This window comes from Rhipicephalus sanguineus, chromosome 3 (assembly GCF_013339695.2).
Source record: "Rhipicephalus sanguineus isolate Rsan-2018 chromosome 3, BIME_Rsan_1.4, whole genome shotgun sequence".
Classification (NCBI taxonomy): domain Eukaryota; kingdom Metazoa; phylum Arthropoda; class Arachnida; order Ixodida; family Ixodidae; genus Rhipicephalus; species Rhipicephalus sanguineus.
In genome coordinates, this window is record NC_051178.1 from 189624142 (window position 1) to 189643423 (window position 19282).

At 45.8% G+C, this 19282-nt stretch overlaps 1 long non-coding RNA gene across 1 annotated transcript; it reads right to left on the reverse strand.

The window, feature by feature from the left end:
* Positions 1-1248: 1248 nt before the first annotated feature.
* LOC125757722 (uncharacterized) lies at positions 1249-18786 on the reverse strand. Its single transcript, XR_007415473.1, has 4 exons — positions 18626-18786; positions 4423-4502; positions 3227-3307; positions 1249-1470 (listed from the first exon to the last, which is right to left on the reverse strand). It is a non-coding gene; the product is annotated as an uncharacterized LOC125757722 (long non-coding RNA).
* Positions 18787-19282: the final 496 nt, after the last annotated feature.

Here is a 19282-nt window from a genome sequence, read left to right on the forward strand (position 1 = left end):
CAACATATGCAGTTTCGTCGTACTTCATTTTGATGTTCACGCGAAGATATATATTGAGAGTATCTTGAATGACGTGAAATGCCTCTTGAGACTATCTGATTCTCTACCTAGAGACCAGCTCGAAGTCGGTATTGTACTTTCTGAAATGCGTTTTACGCACAATACCAGTAAAGGACGACGACGCAGGAAACACACGGGGGCGAAGAGGCACACGACGCAGACATATGGTGCGCTGTCTTTCAATAAAATGTTTCTTTTGCCGGTGCACAGTCGTTTGTAGTGACCACTTGAGAAAACGCGAGATCCCACTTGCGCACAGGTTATACTCATATCATTATCGCACCCTGGCATCTACGAAGGTCATCAATTTCGCATAATGCTACGGAAGGGCTGCACTATCGCGGCACGATATGCAATGATATTGCAGCTGCCTCGATAATTTCTTTTGTAAGGGCTGACTTGCTTCTAGATACAATATTACTTTCAGTGAAGACAGGTTTGCACCAACATAGTCGCAACAGTGCAGGCAAAGATGACCCTGAATTGCGCTGTTGACTTTGCAGTGGTGTTCTCTAAGCCGGTCGTCAATTCATCGACCACTTTGGCCGATGTAAACTTTACCATAGGAGGTAGGCACCTCGTACACTGAGCACATTGTGCGAAGCGCAGTCTGTGCTTGGTTTTACATTTCGCCTTTTTTCGCGTTTTCATGGAAGACAGCGCAAACAGTGACACAAAAGAACATAAGCTTTTGCATTTTGACCTACCTTCTTAAGGCAGCACGACATTCCACCAAAATGTTGAACAATTGTCTTGCTTTATTTTCACAACCTGGGAATGAAAACCTCTTTTTGTCTTGTGGGCACAGGACTACTTCAAGATACAAGTTTTACAAGCGAGAGAGAGGTGAATGTTATTTATCGATTTTTATTGAATGCTTTTCATCACAAGTGTAAAGTGTGTCGACCCGAATAGAAGTAATGAGCTATTCGCTCTTGGTTCAAACATTCAGCACACGCGATGTCCCAAAAACATTAGGCGCACGTCTAAATCCGTTTAGCACCTCTGTAGAAAAGTATTATAGTCTAGTACAAATATCGGGAAGAGGAGTATTGTAGAAAATAGCACAAGTGTCGAAGTTGTTGCAATCTATTGGAAGTTTGGGACGTGCATGATGTAATAATCTCTGTGTCCGTCAACCTATAGAGATGTCAAGCAAACTGTAGTCCATAAATGTACTGGTTCTGATATTCGCGTATGCTTCGTATAAGACACAACGCAGTAATATTTATTATGTGTGTTTCTAAATACAGAATTTTTATTCATCATTTGTAGTCTTCTCAGCACATGTTTCCCAGTCGTATATCCAGTATTTAATGATCCCGGAGTATATTTCGTACAACAGCACGCATAGATACGGAATTTCCTTATTGGCTTTCAGATATTTTTCTGCAACCCACACTTGGTATCCTAGACAGCATGATAAAATGGATGAAAAAATTATAGCAATCTTGCTCAACGTACTTTGCCTACTCATCTTTCATATCAGTGTGACCCAGTTTTTTTTTTCATGGAGGAGGATTGTATGTAAATGCTATACTCGTATTTAATATCTCAGAGAATCCGGAAGCTGATCGTACCATAACGGAAGGCTACCGACTAGTGGCCATCTACACTTACACGTAAGAAGCTTTGTTAATATGGGTTATGGTTGGGAGATATCTCGAGCACGCTTCTATTGCCGGCAGTAGCGCAACACAGTTAAAAACAGGCGTTACTAAAGCAGACGCAATTTTTTAAATGCGCCTTTATTTTTGCCGCACGTGTGGCTATGCCGGACACAGGTTGTGGGAGGCGACACGTCCGCACAGTGCCCACCAGCAAGTCTCACTCCCGGGCATAGGCATTGGGTGGCCATGCCAAGGCGAGTAGCCATGCCAAGTAAGTAGCCAAGCCCAGGCGGGTAGCTATGCCATGCGAATAGTCATGCCAGGCGGGTTGCCATGCCCACACGGGTAGCTTTCCCAGGTGTTGACCCTTCCTTTTTCTCTGCATCGCGGATTACGTATGCAGATCACGGAGGCCTCACGGGGGTGGCGGCAGTTCTGACAATACATAGGTGAATGCGACAGCAAAAAGTCTTCCGCTTACGCCATTGCACCTTTTATTAAACAAAGTCAGCGCAAAGGCGTTCACACACATTCCGAAGGCAACTTATATATAAATCAAATTTGGAATAAAGAAGTGGGGTCGTGCTGTGGCACTGCAGCTGATATACATGCTGCTTGCGCGCGGAGGACTGTATGAGGCTTCAATAACTGCATAATATGTGAGATGAGTCAAGTTCTAGAAAACTCAGCACAATTACGCAGAAATATTTGAGTTTTTTAATGGCTTGCTTACAAGCATTTTCAGTGAAGAAAGAAATAATTTTTTAGATGGTATGTCATGTTATAGCCAAGAGTGTCACCGTGTAGATGATTGATAATTATTGCAGCTACAGCAATTGGTCGAGAATGAACGAATGTGTGGCTGTGCCCTGGTACTAATACTATTATTACAAAGTACAGAATACTCAAGGAGGCCAAATTCACACCAAATATTCTAGATGATTCTGTCCTGTGGATGACGGAAAGTGATTTTGCAAATTTATTGCTACAGCGTCTGCATCAAACAGGACAGTGTACACTTATTTGATGCCCTAGGGAAATATATTTATACTACTTATGTTTTCTGGTAAATCCCTCGAATGATAAGAAAGGAGTCGTCTAATGTAACACGCTGATTTCTGGTAATTTGCCGAATCTTTTAACCCTCATATATGGTTTCAACGACGACGTCTCTATCTGCAAAGTATGCCTTATTTACAATGGCACGAATGACAGTTCCAGTAGTGGCTGTCGCCAAGGTTTTGTTTGTTGTGATCATAGGCTTAAGTTTCGCTAGAATACATAGGAAGCATAACAAGCATAACGAAAAGAGCAGTGGTGCTTCGGCTTTGTGCTTGCGACGCGTGAATAACTTGCTCGCGCTTTCTTGATTCGGGCATGAAAGAGCGCACGAAGTGACCAAAGATTTAGCCACCTGCGTGTATGCGAGGTGCCTTGGGGTGATATGATCGTCTTACTTTTTAGCTTGAAATCAAAGCTAAAGCGTCATTTAGCTTTGACGTAAGCAAATATTCAGCAGTAAATATGTATCACACAGAAAAGATGAGTTGTGTTACCTAGGAATTTCGACTTCAATAGTGCGCAATTTTTATAGTCAGTGTATATAATTTCGCTCGTCCATGGAACTTGCTTTTCTTCTGAAAAGGAATAGCAGTGGAACAGGTTCAGAGTATGTTCACGAGCACAATTATTTTTTTCATATGCCTAAGCAAACACCTTCTAGAGCTATCGAAGTTTTTTGTAGGTGGTAACTTGATGTAAGCAGCCAGTAAACGCATCAGTGCCTCCTTAATACACAAATCACCATAGTTAAATGTTGTAGTGCGAACGAGAACTGTCAACTTTTACTACAGGTGGCCATGCGAATGTCCCAGCTTTAAATCCATAAAATCAATAAGGTACATATATACCGAAAAAACCATGAATTTTCTCAATACCAAGTAGAGCTGCCATTTTAAATGCGAAGCCCTTTTATCTATTTGTATATTGCAATCACTATTGCTGCAAAGTATGCGTATGATAGATTCCTTCCTATTGAAAACTTTGATCATCGTTTCGCTCACATTCATCCTTCCTTGAACGAACGTAAAATTAATGATTTTTGTCTTATTACGAATCTTTTATGCCATAAAATGTGGTAAGGTCAAGGTTAAGTGACTTTGACATTCCACAAGTACTCACACAGTCCACTAGATCGTGGTTGCTCTTCACATGCAGCGAATTTCTGCTGAATTGGTGCAAGTATGCTAGTGGATCATATGATTGCGCCTGCATAAAATGTTTTCCCTTCACCGCAGACCCCCTTTACAAGTATGATTTCATGCTGATTGAAAATTCTAAGTTTTGTTTCACATATGAGTTAAGCGAGCAATAGTTTCAGGACTCTGTTTTGCGTAAGTATATTTATTTGAGCCATAATAATGGCAACACACAAACACTAATGCTAGCGGAGCGCAGTGCATTTGTCACTGATGTTTTTGACAAGCAGATCGGCCTTATAATATTTATTTAAGATAAAATAATGAGCATATAAGTTTCGCTTTTGATGCGCGCAATTGAACAGGTACCTATAATCGAAACGCTACAGGGCAATGAATTTGATTCAATATTGAATTCCATCCTATGCATTATGTTAAAACAAGGAGGGGGGGTTGTCCTATAGGTCACAAACTTACTCGACACTGTACTTAATTTAGACTGTCCGCTCTTTATTTCTATTCATTAAAAATTTATCTGTGCCTGGGATTGTTACCTTCATTCCAGACAGTGATTGCATCTTCGTAGGTGTGGCACTTCTCTCTCTTTTTTATTCCAATTGTGGTCGATGATGTTCTAGAAATGAACAAGTAAGTTTATTTCGGACATATAAAATCGAATACTTATAAGTATTTATGAAAAATGCTCTCATATAGCAACAAAATCGCGGTCCTGTACCGAAATGTGTGAAAAGGCCATACCAGACGGCTGGTGTCTGGATCGGCAGGACAGCTGAAGCTGTTGTAACCGGCAACACGAAGAACCGACCTGCAAGGGACGCTCATCAGCGTACCTGCCATACGCTGTCAGCGTTCCACAGGAACGCGGGAAATCACCTGGTGCGCTGCGAGGAAAGCGCATCGGCAGGACTGTGATACGCAGTTGGCGTCTAACGCGTGCTCGGACCGAGATAAAAGGAGCGCGTCGGGAGTGCGCTGGGACTCACTCACTGGCCTTCGCTCGCCCTCTCGTCTCGCTCTGGGCCCTTGTGATGTAAAGGCGCGCCTCTACGCCTTGGTTGTTAAACCTCCTGTAAATATGTAATTAAACAGGTTTTCTTGTACGTGTGAAGTGTCGCAAGAATCCTTCTTCGCCGGAGCCTGGGTGCGAGCCTCAACCCCTCCTCGGTCACATCAACTGGTTGGCAGCGGCGGGATCGGTTGGTGTTCTTTCCTGGTACCGATGCTGGTGAGTGCTCACTTTCCGTAGAGATTCTACCAGGTGTTTTGGATAGATGGTGTTGTTTATCCAAAGGCGTAGATTAGTTGCTGCTTTGTGAAGGCTTGGGTTTATTAGAGGTACCTTCACGGCAGTTTGAGCAACGGAAGTCTGGACGGGGTGGCCATGGATTTGAACAAATTGAGAAAACCGGATTTAGTGCTTCTGTGCGAGGAGCTGGGGATTAAGGTGGCGACTATACATAGAAAGCCACATTTAATACAGGCAGTTAAGGATTCTGGCGCGGATGAGGAGGAGCTTGCCGAGTGCTGGGAGCTAATTGAGGAGAGGATAAAAAGGGCACAAGAAGACGAAGAGCGAGAGACCGTTAGGCGTAAAGAAGAAGCGGAAAGCCAAGAAAGGGAGCTTGAGCACTTGCGGATTCAGCTTAAGATTGCAGAGGCAAAAGGCGCTAGCGGTCTGGGAACAGAAAATGTAGAGAGTCAGGCAGGCGCACGATTGAGCATGAGGGACCTCTTGCAGCCTTACAAAATGAGCGAGGACATTGCGTTGTTCCTTATAAATTTTGAAAGAACTTGTGAGATTATGGGGTTTGATCGTGCCACATGGCCTCAGAAGCTACTAATGGTATTGCCCTGCGAAGCAGCGGACACGCTTGCGCGTTTGCCAGCAGTAGACGCGGATGATTATAACAAAGTGAAGGCTGCGCTCCTAAAGAAATTCCGGCTTTCAGCAGAAGCGTTTCGTCGCCGGTTTAGGGACGCACAAAAGAAAACTGGCGAGACATTCCAGGAGTTCGCATTCAACATGAAGGCCGATTTGGTGGAGTGGTTAAAGGGAGAAGGTGCATATGACGATCGTGACAAGGTAGTGGACTTGATCTGCCTTGAGCAATTTTACGGGTGCTTGGATGAGGAAACGCGCCTATGGATTCAGGACAGACCGGGCGAGAGGAACATTGAACGCGCGGCTGAGCTAGCTGATGAGTACAGCGTCCGTCGCAAGTCAGAGAAAGCACGCGTTCGTCCGTTCAGCAAACTGCAGCGCAGTGATTGCCCTGAACGTAAAGGCGTTTGTTATAAGGAAGAGTACCGAATGGAACCACCCAGTAAAGGCGACAGCGTTGTAAAGAATGCGCCCGAGAGCGGAGTGATGGGAAAGACGGGGAAAGACGAGAGTTTTGAGGCAAGGAAGCCACTGCAGTGTTTCCGGTGCCAAGAGCCAGGGCACATAGCGGCTGGCTGTCGGAACCCCAAGGTAGTGTTCTCCATCACAGGCGCTGACGACAAAAATGTGCAACTCTTAAAGGAGCACTGACATCAAATTTACGCATGTCAAGATTTTTGCATCCACGAGTAGTTATCTACCCCCTAGTAGCGATTCGCGACCGAAAATGCAATTGAGCGACGAATAGCTATCTGTTTTATTGATTTATATCCGATATCCGACCGGTATCTAGCACGATTCAAAACGGCCTGCAAGCCCGCCATTTTTTAGCGCTGGCAGCGCTCCCTCGCGGTCAACTCCAGATCGCGCCCCAGTTTACCACTTGTCCACAGAAAGGAGTGACGTGAGGATCAGCTGCTCAGCTAACATTTCGTCTGCTAGGCTAGGTGGTGTTGGCTAGGCGCGCACGTTCAGCCATGCCTTGTCACCAGCGTCGCCGTCAAAAGTATCGACTTGTGTTGAAGACGACATTCTGGAACTTAGAATCACCGCGATACGCGACGTCGCGAATCATTTTCGCTTCGACCCTTTGCTAAACAGCGATTCAGAAATGGTCGCCGTTCCAAGCAGCGACGAGGAGGTGCCCGGGGACGCGCGCTTGGGCCATACTCGCTGGTGTGTCTCAATTAGCTATATCAGAGAATTGTAGCGTGCACGGCATTCCGGTATACGCAAAGGGGTCTATGGAATATCGACATAGCGAATGCACACCAGCGGAGAAATAGAATACGATAGGTTTCTACAGTAACAATTCTGTGCTTGCCAGGTTCTTCTTTGCGCCGCCAGATGGCCCCACATATCCGGCCTCTCACGGTTACGGCTGCAGTAACCCGGTATTACGCCAGCGCAAGGAAGTCCACGGACGAACTACCATTCACTATTAACGCTACATGCGTGTTACTTGTTAGCGATGTTATTTATCTATAGGCTACTCCACTTTGATAGCTTGTGGTCGTGTTGGCGTGTACCATACGTGTAATGAAACGCCACGCACTTTCCGCTTTTTCCGCGCCTCGACGAGCAGGTCCGCACTACGCAGCGGTTCCCCGACGTGCTGGCACGTAGTCGCTCTGATTGATCTCACTCGCGCTGAGGATCACACGACAAATCAGTCGATACGACACGATGAATCGCAGGCACGGATCGGGACAGCAAGGAGAGCCACTGGCTGTGAGTGAGAGCCGGTGAAAGCGTCGTCTGGCGTCGGCGGCACAACAAGTACACTCAGATCGTCGACGTCATTGTTACTGGCGTATCGTCACTCAGGATGGTATTTGCGGAATGTATCACACCTGTTACGTAGCACTAGTGCCGATGTTGCAGCGTGATCAATCTTCCGTTGAGCTTTCGTACGCTGTTTGCCCTCGAAATAAAATTACTTCCACGCGACGGACGCCATTCAAATTTGGCCAAGACTGGGGTGTGCGAATATCAAATTTTTCGAATACGAATCGAATACGAATATCCACCTTCGAATATCGAATCGAATATCGAATATCAAAGGAAAAATGCCTCCACAGTAACGATATTTTATTTAACATGTAGCTACTTGAAAAAAAGAAACATTAACAGCCTGACTGGCAACACAACATACACTGCTATCTCTAGAACACAATGTCCATGCTAGCACAATGCACATCACAACACAAGCAAATATCACAGCACAATGAAAGTAATGACTAGATGTTATCATGAAGAAATATGAGTTGCTCCACATGATCAGGCAGCAGGCGCTCCCTTCTAACAGAGACACCCCCCCCCCTGCCACTGAAAAGGCATGCTCGCTTGGAACAGAAGTGGCTGGTATAGCGAGGTACATGGGGCAAAGCTTTGCCAGGCAGGGGTATCTGAAGGTGCCTAGTTCGCCACCAGTCCCGTGGGTCACTGTCTTTCTTCAGAAGTGGTCCCGCATAGTGAACGAGTGGTAGTGCGGCACGTTACGGCCGCATAATATAGAAAATGTACGGTTACATGATCGCCAACAGCGCTGCACGTCGGAGATGCACCAGCAATAAATCATACGTATTGGGGCGCTCGTCGCAGGCAGATATCGTGCCTCCGTGTACTTACGATGTTTATCGCTCCTCTCGGCAACGTTTTTAGCTATACGAACGCAGCAGAAATGTGGAAGACGAGTTATTTTATGCATGATAATCGAATCGCATATTCGAATTTTTTCGAATATTCGAAGTTATCGAAATTCGAAACTTTTCGAATACACGATTTTCGAATCGAATACGAATATTTCGAATGTAATATTCGACGAATATTCGAAACTTTCGAATATTCGCACACCCCTAAAGAAGACCTATGCATACCGAGCAATCGAATGAATGACACATCTCGACTTTAAAATTTGATGTCAGTGCTCCTTTAAAGCCTTACCTACGAGACGTAGTTGTAAACGGAAAGGAATGCAAAGCCCTTCGTGACACCGCAGCCACTATCGACATTGTCCACTCCGATTACGTAGAAGCTAAAGATTTCACGGGTAAGTGCGCGTGGATAAAGCAGGTGGTAGAAAAGAACAGCGTTTGCCTGCCGATCGCAAGGGTAAAGATCAAAGGACCGTTTGAGGTGTTAAAGACTGAGGCGGCGGTATCTCCGAATCTGCCGAAGCAGTACCATTACCTATTCTCGAACAAGTCCGACTTTCTGTTAAAAGAAAAGGGTCTTAGCTTTGGAGAACTCGTGGCACAGGCCATTGATCTGAAGCCAAGGCAACGGAAACGCCGATGGCCTTGGTCGAAGTTTTCCGTAGCTGAATAGCCAAAGGAACCGCGGCACTGCATAATCCTTTTCGAGTCCTCGGTCTGACTAAAGTGCTGCTATTTAGCTTTGTGTGTGTGCACGTTTATTACATTTTTGTTCGAGTTCAGCTGGTCACTACCATTCAGGCTTCACTAGTGCAGTAAAGTAGGAAAGGAGCCTCGTAACAATTTACACCTGGTGGATCTCGGGAAAGCTGGGGGCTCTCAGCGTTGGTGTTGGGTTTGAACGCGTCGCTTCCCGCTTAAGCCAGGCAGAAGTCCAGCTACAACTACTGAACTCACAGCGGAGGGTGGAGGACACGATGAACTAGCCACTGCGGACTGTGGCCTTTCTGCAGCGCTTCGTGCCTTGATCAGTGAATAACCGGGCAGCGGCGACCGGGCATCTGCAGCTGTGCACGGTCCCATACTGTGACCAAGCGTGTGTTTGCTGTGGTTCGTTGCGACGTCCAGGTGTGCCTTCCGTAACACGGGCTGTGTGGTGTGAGTCTCTGTGTTGTGGTGGACAATCAGTGTGACGCCTATGGAGATGTGCAACGGCCACTTCAGGGAGCAGTGCCACTGCAGCCCTTACGTGACCTCTTCGGGCGGCGGACGAGCTGTTGTAACCGGCAATACAAAGAACCGACCTGCAAGGGACGCTCATCAGCGTACCTGCCATACGCTGTCCGCGTTCCACAGGAACGCGGGAAATCACCTGGTGCGCTGCGAGGAAAGCGCATCGGCAGGACTGTGATACGCAGTTGGCGTCTAACGCGTGCTCGGACCGAGATAAAAAGAGCGCGTCGGGAGTGCGCTGGGACTCACTCACTGGCCTTCGCTCGCCCTCTCGTCTCGCTCTGGGCCCTTGTGATGTAAAGGCGCGTCTCTACGCCTTGGTTGTTAAACCTCCTGTAAATATGTAATTAAACAGGTTTTCTTGTACGTGTGAAGCGTCGCAAGAATCCTTCTTCGCCGGAGCCTGGGTGCGAGCCTCAACCCCTCCTCGGTCACATCAGTGTCCCTTTGCTCATCCAGAACAGGAATATCCCTCCCTGGTGCAGTATCTGGTAACCACATCCCAAATGAAGCTCAAAGCTCAATCCCGGTCCTCAGACTCCAGCAGCTGCGGAACACCTGACCACGGCGGCGGTCGGATTAGTAAAGCGGCAGAGAGCACTGATAAACTGTGCACCTGGACAGGCCGCCAGTGGAAACTTAACCTGGGAAGTTTAATGCTAGGACCCTGTCAAGCAAAGATAGATTAGCATAATTACTCGAATAGTTAGAAGGCGTAAACAGAGACATCATCGGCTTTGGTGAGGTTAGAAGAACTGTAGGGAAGCCTACATGGTACTGAACAATGGGCCCGTCTTCTGCTACAGAGGGCTCGCCGAAAAGAAAGAATATGATGTCGGATTTCTTGTTTACAAGATTCAGCAGGTAACGTTGAAGAATTCTTTAGTCTATGCGAGCTAGAGCGACCGCGAATGATTGTACGGTATCGAGCGCAGCCGCAGAGGATGTGCTGTAATGTCTCCCCGCTACCGCAGGTGTCACAAAAAAAATCACAGCATATCCATGGAGTGAATGATGATGAGTGGGCGAAGCTGCGGAGGTTCATCGGTAAACCGTGAATCTTCCGTGAATTCTGCCCAGTACATCATCACCGACATGAGATCGGGCCCGTTTATACTAAAGGTTCGATGAGAGTTATGACGACTTGCAGCTCACTTTAATTTTACATGTACGCTGTGAATTTTCATTGTTTAGAAAACCATTGCTTTAGAAAACATCTGGCGTCTTTCGTTAAGCAGCTGGTGTCTTTTTGTTTTGCTTTAGAAACATCTGGCGTCTTTCGTTGGTTTGTTTCATCAATCAACGGCGTTTTGAACAAAATTTTTTATTGTTTAATCACGCACAGGAGAAATCTCACCTGGAGGTAAACAATGGCTGCTAATGGGAATGAGAGACAGAAGAAGTCGGCTTTTAGCTAACACTTACACTTCTACTTCTACCAACGTTTCCTACTGGAACATGCCAATGGCTGCTAATGGGGAATGAGAGACAGAAGAATTCGGCTTTTAGTTAAAGCGCACGCTGCGAATTTTTTATTGATCGTCAACGCACAGGAAAAATCTCCCACCGGCACCACCTCGGAGGTCAAGATCTGGTACTAGCGTTACGACTGGTTACGCACTACTACGACTACGAGGGACGAACGGGTGCCGCCTTAAGGAGCTTCGCCCCTAAAAAAAAATCACAGCATATCCACGGAGTGAATGATGATGAGTGGGCGAAGCTGCGGAGGTTCATCGGTAAACCGTGAATCTTCCGTGAATTCTGCCCAGTACATCATCACCGACGTGAGATCGGGCGCGTTTATACTAAAGGTTCGATGAGAGTTATGACGACTTGCAGCTCACTTTAATTTTACATGTACGCTGTGAATTTTCATTGTTTAGAAAACCATTGCTTTAGAAAACATCTGGCGTCTTTCGTTAAGCAGCTGGCGTCTTTTCGTTTTGCTTTAGAAACATCTGGCGTTCTTTCGTTTTGCTTTTACAAAACATCTGGCGTCTTTCGTGTGTTTATTTCATCAATCAACGGCGTTTTGAACAAAATTTCTCACCAGGCACTACCTTGGAGGTAAACAATGGCTGCTAATGGGAATGAGAGACAGAAGAAGTCGGCTTTTAGCTAACACTTACACTTCTACTAACGTTTCCTACTGGAACATGCCAATGGCTGCTAATGGGGAATGAGAGACAGAAGAATTCGGCTTTTAGTTAACGCGCACGCTGCGAATTTTTTATTGTTCAACAACGCACAGGAAAAATCTCCCACCGGCACCACCTTGGAGGTTAAGATCTGGTACTAGCGTTACGACTGGTTACGCACTACGACTACAAGGGACGAACGGGTGCCGCTTTAAGGAGCTTCGCCCCTAAAAGGTTGTCAGCCAATGCGATGCGAAAGGAGGGAGGGACCGTAGGAGATGAGAAAGAGGGGGAAGCGTAGGAGAGGAGAGGGCGATACATATCACGTACTGTCGCAGCGCATTGTCTTTAGGGAGCCTTCATGTGTGCACGCCCCCTCCTTTTTTAAGGCATCTTCGACAATTCACACCGGTGTGCACAGGGGCGCCCAGGCGCTACGATGATTGGACTAAACGGCGTACCAGGGCGCCCCGGTGCGCACCGATGCGATTTCTCGAAGATGCCATGAGACTGGTTACACACTACTACGGGACGAACGGGTGCCGCTATAAGGAGCTTCGACCCTAATAAACAAGGCGCATAAATTCAAACTAGTACAGGCTTTCGTTGTAACCTCCGGACATGATAACGCAGAAGCATAACAACTGTACGAGGATATAGAATAAGCCATGAAAAAGCCTTGTACCCAATACACCCTAGTCACGGTAGACTTCAATGCGAAGGTAGGAAGAAAAGAGAATGGAGAGGAAGCAAATGGTAGTAAGGTATTGAGTGTAGAACTTAAAAAGTGCGCTGCTTGCACTAGTGGCGCAAGGCTGGAACCAACAGCGGAGCTGGGCGGCCTTCCGTTTTTCTCTTTTCCTCTCTGTCTTTCTTCATCTCTTTCTCTCTCTTTTTCTCTGTTTGTTCCATCTCATTTTTGTCTCTCTTTGTTTTTATTTATTTATTTTTCTCTCTCTTTATTTCTTTCCTCTCTTTCTGGCTCTTTCTATCTTTTTCTCTTTTTCCCTTATCTTTCTCGCTATATTTCTCGCTTACTCTTTCTTTCTATTTCTTTCTCTCTCCCTCTTGTTTTTTCTCACTCCTTTGCTTTGCTTCTGTCTCTTTCTTTCTGTCTTGCTCACGGTATTTAATGCGATAGAGTTAAAGAGCTCGTTTCGCAGAAATTCCGGTGTTGGTGTCATCGACCGGTGTCGGCGATGGCGTCGTTGGTGTCGAGTAAAAGATCAGCTTTGTCGATGAGCGAAACTCCGAGGCAGATGCAAATCAATAAAATAATAAGAAACCTCGGTTCGAGTGGCACCGGGGTTTAGAACCTGCGACCCCTTGCTCCGTGGCGCGATGCTCTTAGTCACTCGGCCACAGCGCGTACATCCTCTGGCATACTAACGGCGAGCTATTTATATGCACCATTTACCGTTGGTGGCACGAACGTATCGGAGGTGCTTAAGCCTGGCAGAGGCTTGCCTATCAACCGCGAGATGGCGCAAAGGGCCCACGGGTGCGCTTGCCCCGCCGTGTTTCGTCACGCCACATGCATGGATATAGGAGCCGGAGGGTGTCCGTACTTTGGCTTTCCTTGCGGCACGGTTTAGGTGTCCACCGAGAAGCGAAGCTAGGCTAGCGATTGCGAAGGTGAAACGAGCACGGTTCGATTACGCTATGGCGTTCTATTCTTGAAAGCGAAGCTCAAGCGTCCTGCAAGTTGTTGTTTCTCTTGTTCGTGTCTGTTTCTCTCTATCTCTTTCTCTTTGTCTATTTCTTTCTCTGTATTCGTATGTTTTAAAAGCTTGCTCCTTATGCTCGGGGCTTGTCCATCGGCCTAGTAGCCGCTAGGTCTCATTGCTCCCGCTAGCTTGGAGTAACACAGGTAAAGTATAACCATCTCAGCGCACGCTCTCGCGAAAGAGAAGTCTTCTTCCTCTTGTTCTTCGAGCGCCTTGATGATGATATGAACGCCGGCAAAACCACATATAGCATAGCCAACTGTAGCATGCGGCGCTCGCTCCACTCCGTCGCGGGCTCTAGTTTGATAGGAGGCCAACCTAGACGTAGGCAGAGTAAAATCTGAGGCATTTAGGATTGAACTTCAGTACAAGTAGGACACCTTAGAGCAAGAAGAAAATGCTGATATAGGGGGAATGAACGAAGCAGTAACTTGACTAACCTATGAAACTGCAATCGAAGTTAGAAGTAAAGCACTAAGTAAGCAACTCTACCGAACTACGATAGACTTAAAAAAGAAACAATATTTACGAAGGTGATTTCAAACAGGATAACTTGATTACAACCAAGGGATGATCGTTTACAACGTAAGAAAACATACGTGTTCCACCCACATTGATCACTGTCCCATGCAGAGAGAATTTGCGTAAACATTCCATCCAATCATAATCGCTTATTTCCGTCACGTTAAGGACGTTTCGCATGTTTCAAATAGTCGTTGTTCCCCTACAGACATGTTCGTGTCGCTGGATTTAGGTGAAAAACTTGAACTTCCTGGAAAATTTCGTCAGATACGCTAACATAACCGCTTAGCCAAACGTCATACTTTAGGTAGGAACGGTGAACCTTTGGTCTTCGACGTGCGTGGTATTTACATGAGCACAGAAAATGTACTTGTGGTTTGAAAGCAAACCAGCTTGCACGAATCTCTTAAATACGCGTATGACAAGAGCGCCAGGGTTTTGCGGGGTGGATCTTGTATTCTTAGGTTGAAACCGACGATAGCGAGCAAGCCGGCTTCAGGAAATGGTACTCTACGATGGGTCACAAGTCATGTGGTCAAGCCGGTTATTGAGAAATTCTCCGAATATAATAAACCCTTTTATTAAGCTCTCACAGACTACTGTAATGGCTTCGACTCAGTCGAGGTACCAGCAGTCCTCAAAGCACTAAGTCCGCAAAGAGTACCTGTAACATATAAAAATACTCTAGCGGATATCTAAAAGAACTGTACAGCTAGCTCGCCCCTCCACAAAAGAGCAATAAAATTGCGAATAAAAAGGGCTTATACAAGGAGATACGATCTCCCCAATGCTGTTTACTGAACGCATAGAAGTGTTTCAACAACTGGACTGTAAAGAAAGATGAATAAAAATGTTCATGGAGAATACCTCAGCAACCTATGATTTTCGATGACACAGTGCTCTTCACCAACAATGGTGACCAGTTCCAGAAAATGATTCAGGACTTACACCTAGAAAGTATGAAAGTAGGGCTAACAATGGACATGCTGAAGACAAATATAACGCACAATAACCTGTCAAAAGAGAAAGAGATGACGATTGGAAACGAGCAACTAGAGTCGGTACAACAATATGTATACGTACGTCGATTACTACCAGTGGCGCCTACTCACAAAAACGAAACTCACTGAAGAATAAGGATGGGCTGGGTCGCATAAGGCAGGCACTCGCAACTAATGACCGGCAATCTTCCGCTGTCCTTAAAGCGAAAATTATACGATCACTGCGTACGGCCAGTTTTAACATACGGGGCTGATACGTGGAGTGTAGCAAAGTAACTAGAAAAAAAAAAGCTAAGGACCACGCGGCGCGCAGTGATACGGATAACGGTAGGCGTAACGTTGAGAGATCTTAGGACGGGCCAATTGATCAGTGAATAAACAGGACTAACGGGTATTCTAGTTGAAATCAAGAGAAAGAAATGGACCTGGGCCGGCGACGTAATACGTAGGACAGACAACCCATGGTCAGTGAGAGTAACAGAATGGTTACCAAGGGATGGGAAACGCAGTCGATGAAGGCAGCTAGTTAGATATAGTGACGAAATAAAGAGGTTCGCGGGGATAAAATGGAATCTGCTCGCACAAGATAAAGTGAACTATCTTCCCCTTTCAAATGACTCGACAATGGGCCTAATTTAGACTGTCCGCTCTTTATTTCTATTCATTAAACATTTATCCGTGCCTGGGATTGGCCGTAATCTTTCAGATGACCTAAACAGGCTGAAAATAGTGAGTATTATTATTATTATTATTATTATTATTATTATTATTATTATTATTATTATATTATTATTATTATTATTATTATTATTATTATTATTATTATGTATCTAATAAAAGTTGGGTAGGTGTTACACTTTTGTGGCACAAGAACGTAAAAGCCTCGCTGCACCCATCTAAGGCAAGATGGGCCGCTATAATCAATGCGTATGTGAGGCTTTAAAGTGAACCCTTTGGACTCCTAATGCGAGCCCCTCTTCGTGTTGCCCATGTATTTACGTCTTCCGCTCGACACTCCCGTCGTTGTTCCGTTTCTCGCTTCCGCGTTTCGGGAATCTCTTGTCTTCTACCTTGTGCTCGTACAGATGGAGAAGCAATGGCAGCGACACGCGCTTTTTCCCCAGTGGTAGAGTGTACTAGAAGCGAACTCTTTTAGTACACTCTATCAGCGGCATACCTGAGAGACCGTCGCTGCGAGCAGCGAGGGCGTGCACACTCTATCGTTCACCACCTCGCCACTGACTAGCGCCACTTTTATGCGCAACAACACCTCTTACTCCGCAGAGCAATGTCGAGAGGAGGCGTTGGCTGCGCGCGCATGTGTTTTTTTTTTTCACTCGCTCACAGCTGTTTTCACACACATCCACGGAGAGATCTTTTCGTCATGGCGCTTTTTGCGTAAAGATCACCGGCTCTCCGAGGGGTCCTCCAGCACAGACAGCGGCGGCTTTTGCTTTAAAATAGTGGGCTTGCTTCACTTGCACGCAATTCACTATTGTACAGCATATGTCCAGCACACGGCGACATAACTTTTGTTCCACTGTAATAGCTTCAACAAGGTAGAAGGAGATTCTTTCAAGATCCCGTAGGAGCTGGAGACAGTAGACGAGCAAAAAATCGTGAAGAATCTGTATTCGTATATCACAACGATAATTTTTAACCACCGAGGCAAAGCGAGGAGACTTCTGTGATAACTACGGGTTGTGCAACCTAGGAGCTATATTGAAGAATCAAGGGCCGTTGTGTTTGAAAGATCAGTGCCAGAATCTGCCCATATTAACTTGAAAGGACGTAAGAATGGGCTTGTTGGTGATGATACATGGTAAAACTTGTGGCGCATAAAAAAGACACGGACGGACAAAGAAAGTGAGGAAATGACGATGCGCTTGCTTCCGCCTCTGTTTATTAAACAGAGGCGGAACAGCCGACGCTTTAATAAACATTCTGTTGGAAGTAAGCGCATCGTCCTGCCATCACTTTCTTTGTCTGTGTCTTTTTTTGTGCGCCACAAGTTTCACCATTTCACCACATATTAACTATTCAGCATGCAAAGCATACCGCGGCTGCCGCAACTTCCGATTTCCCGCCTGCGCGCTGGATCACATTCGCCTGCCTGTTTAGAGGTATGGCGTATCGTTAACAGCTTCTTATCCAATATTTTCTTTTAAAGACGATAGTCTTTCTTGGGATACTTAAACAGAGAAATTTTGGTCTGTCTTTCTGTCTGTCTTTCTGTTTGTTGGCACGTCCCTCGATTCAGCCACTCGGCCAAAGTTGAACCACTTGCCCAAGGGCCAGCCATCTTGAACGGCTAACTAGGTTCATACTTGTGTACATTGTCGATCAAAAAGCAAACAATACGCATATCTGAGGTGCAACATCACTAGGTAAGTATTAGGTGGTGTGTTCCTTTAATAGAAAATGCATACATACGTAACTCTAAAGACCCTAGTTTCTTAAGCTGCGCTGAAAATGCGACTGCGCTGAAACTTGCCTTCCTCCGTGCCCACTGCACGAGCTCACTGTTGTGTTTCGGTTTCGGTTCTGTATTGCACTCTACGAATGCCATGGGGCGCCGCTCTGGCATTCCTGTTTTACTGAGGCGACGTGTAAATAAAAGAGTGTGTGGAGAGTACTCGTTGAGTGCGGACGTTTCTTCTGCTTCGGCGGTTCGCGCCAAACCGCGTGTTCGGCCTGGATGGCGTCCCCACCAGTCGCGTTGGTCACCGCCGGTCATCGCCTGCTGCTGCGCCGGGACTACCAGGCCGCAACACAGCACTCATGTTTCCCGACGTATTGCCAGATGGCGTCCATATCTCACGCAGCGCCTCTTCTATCGTCTTTAGACGACATTTGCAGCGAAGCACGCAGATACGCGGCCAATTTTTTGAACGGAAGAAACTTTGCTCTACCGCATGATAAATTGAGAGATTACTAAAGAAACGAGTGGTTTTAGACGGAATTGGCATGGAGCGCAGAAAGCGTGGTCGTTCGAAAGAGAGGTGTTTCTGCCCTTTAACTCCTCATAGCCAACTTTCTGAACTTCTGTATTTTTTCGTTCCATTCCCCTTTGCATCTTTCAACATAGAATCGTAGGTATGATACTTGGGTACCTTTGCATAATACAGAACTTTGAAACATGGTGAGAGATCAAGCGAAAAAAAAAGAAATAAGCGGGATGGGCACTCGTCACGTCTTTGCGCAAGCTGTGCGTTTTTTTTCTGCAAGTACAATAATGATGTCAACTCACGTAGGCCAACTAGCCCAGGTTCCTGCAACGTGAAATTCGGGCTACCATTCACAAAATCTATCATGTCCCATTGTTTTTTATTGGGCCAAATTAGGGCGCCTGCGAAATCAGGTAGAGGCTGTGGCCCAGTTCCCATTGGCTATTACTAAGTATATAACAGTGGAAGTAGAGTAAGGGAGCGGTGTGCTCAAGAGAGCATCCGCCATGGAACTGATCTCACTTTGACGTAGTAGCATTTTGAGGTATGATACAGCACGTTATATTTCTTCCCCCTCCAGACTATGCAGCGTGCCCATCTTACCTGCATATAGTTACTTACTCACCCGTTAGTATTATTTGTAAAAGTGCTGTAAAACAGCTTCCGTCGCCATTTCCTGCTTTTTACCGGCTCTGTTCTTGACGTGACGAGACATTTGTATTTCGTTTTTTCCAACTTGTTGCGCGAGGTAAACATGAGGTAAAATCTCTGCTGAGATATCTCGATCAGCTGAAAAACAGTAATTGTATTTACGCAAGTGCGCGGTAATCTAGGTGAAATAATTAAAAGAAACGATCATTTTAATCACTTCTGCATTCAGTTGAAACTATCTTGCGCGATAGTTTATGGCTGTGGAAACATTACTTGAAAGAATTTTCACTCAACATAATGTATACATTTGGCCGTTGAATATCGTGCCGTGACGTTAATTGTGTTCTACTGTGAGAATAATGCGCTTTTGAAATTAACGCGCTTGTGAGAATAATGCGTGTTAGTGACATTTCCAAGAGGATTAGGTCAAATGTGGATGCGTGCCACTAAATGCGTCGTAATGTTTCGGGAAAATGCATAGATGCAGGCATGCTTTTTGAAAATGTTACGACATAGATAATAAAAACTCCGTGAGAGGTCGGTCTTGGGATTTTTAAGTGCCAAAGCGACTCAGCCTTTGAGAGACGCCGCAGTGTATGACTCGAAATAATTTCGACCACCTGGTGTTCTT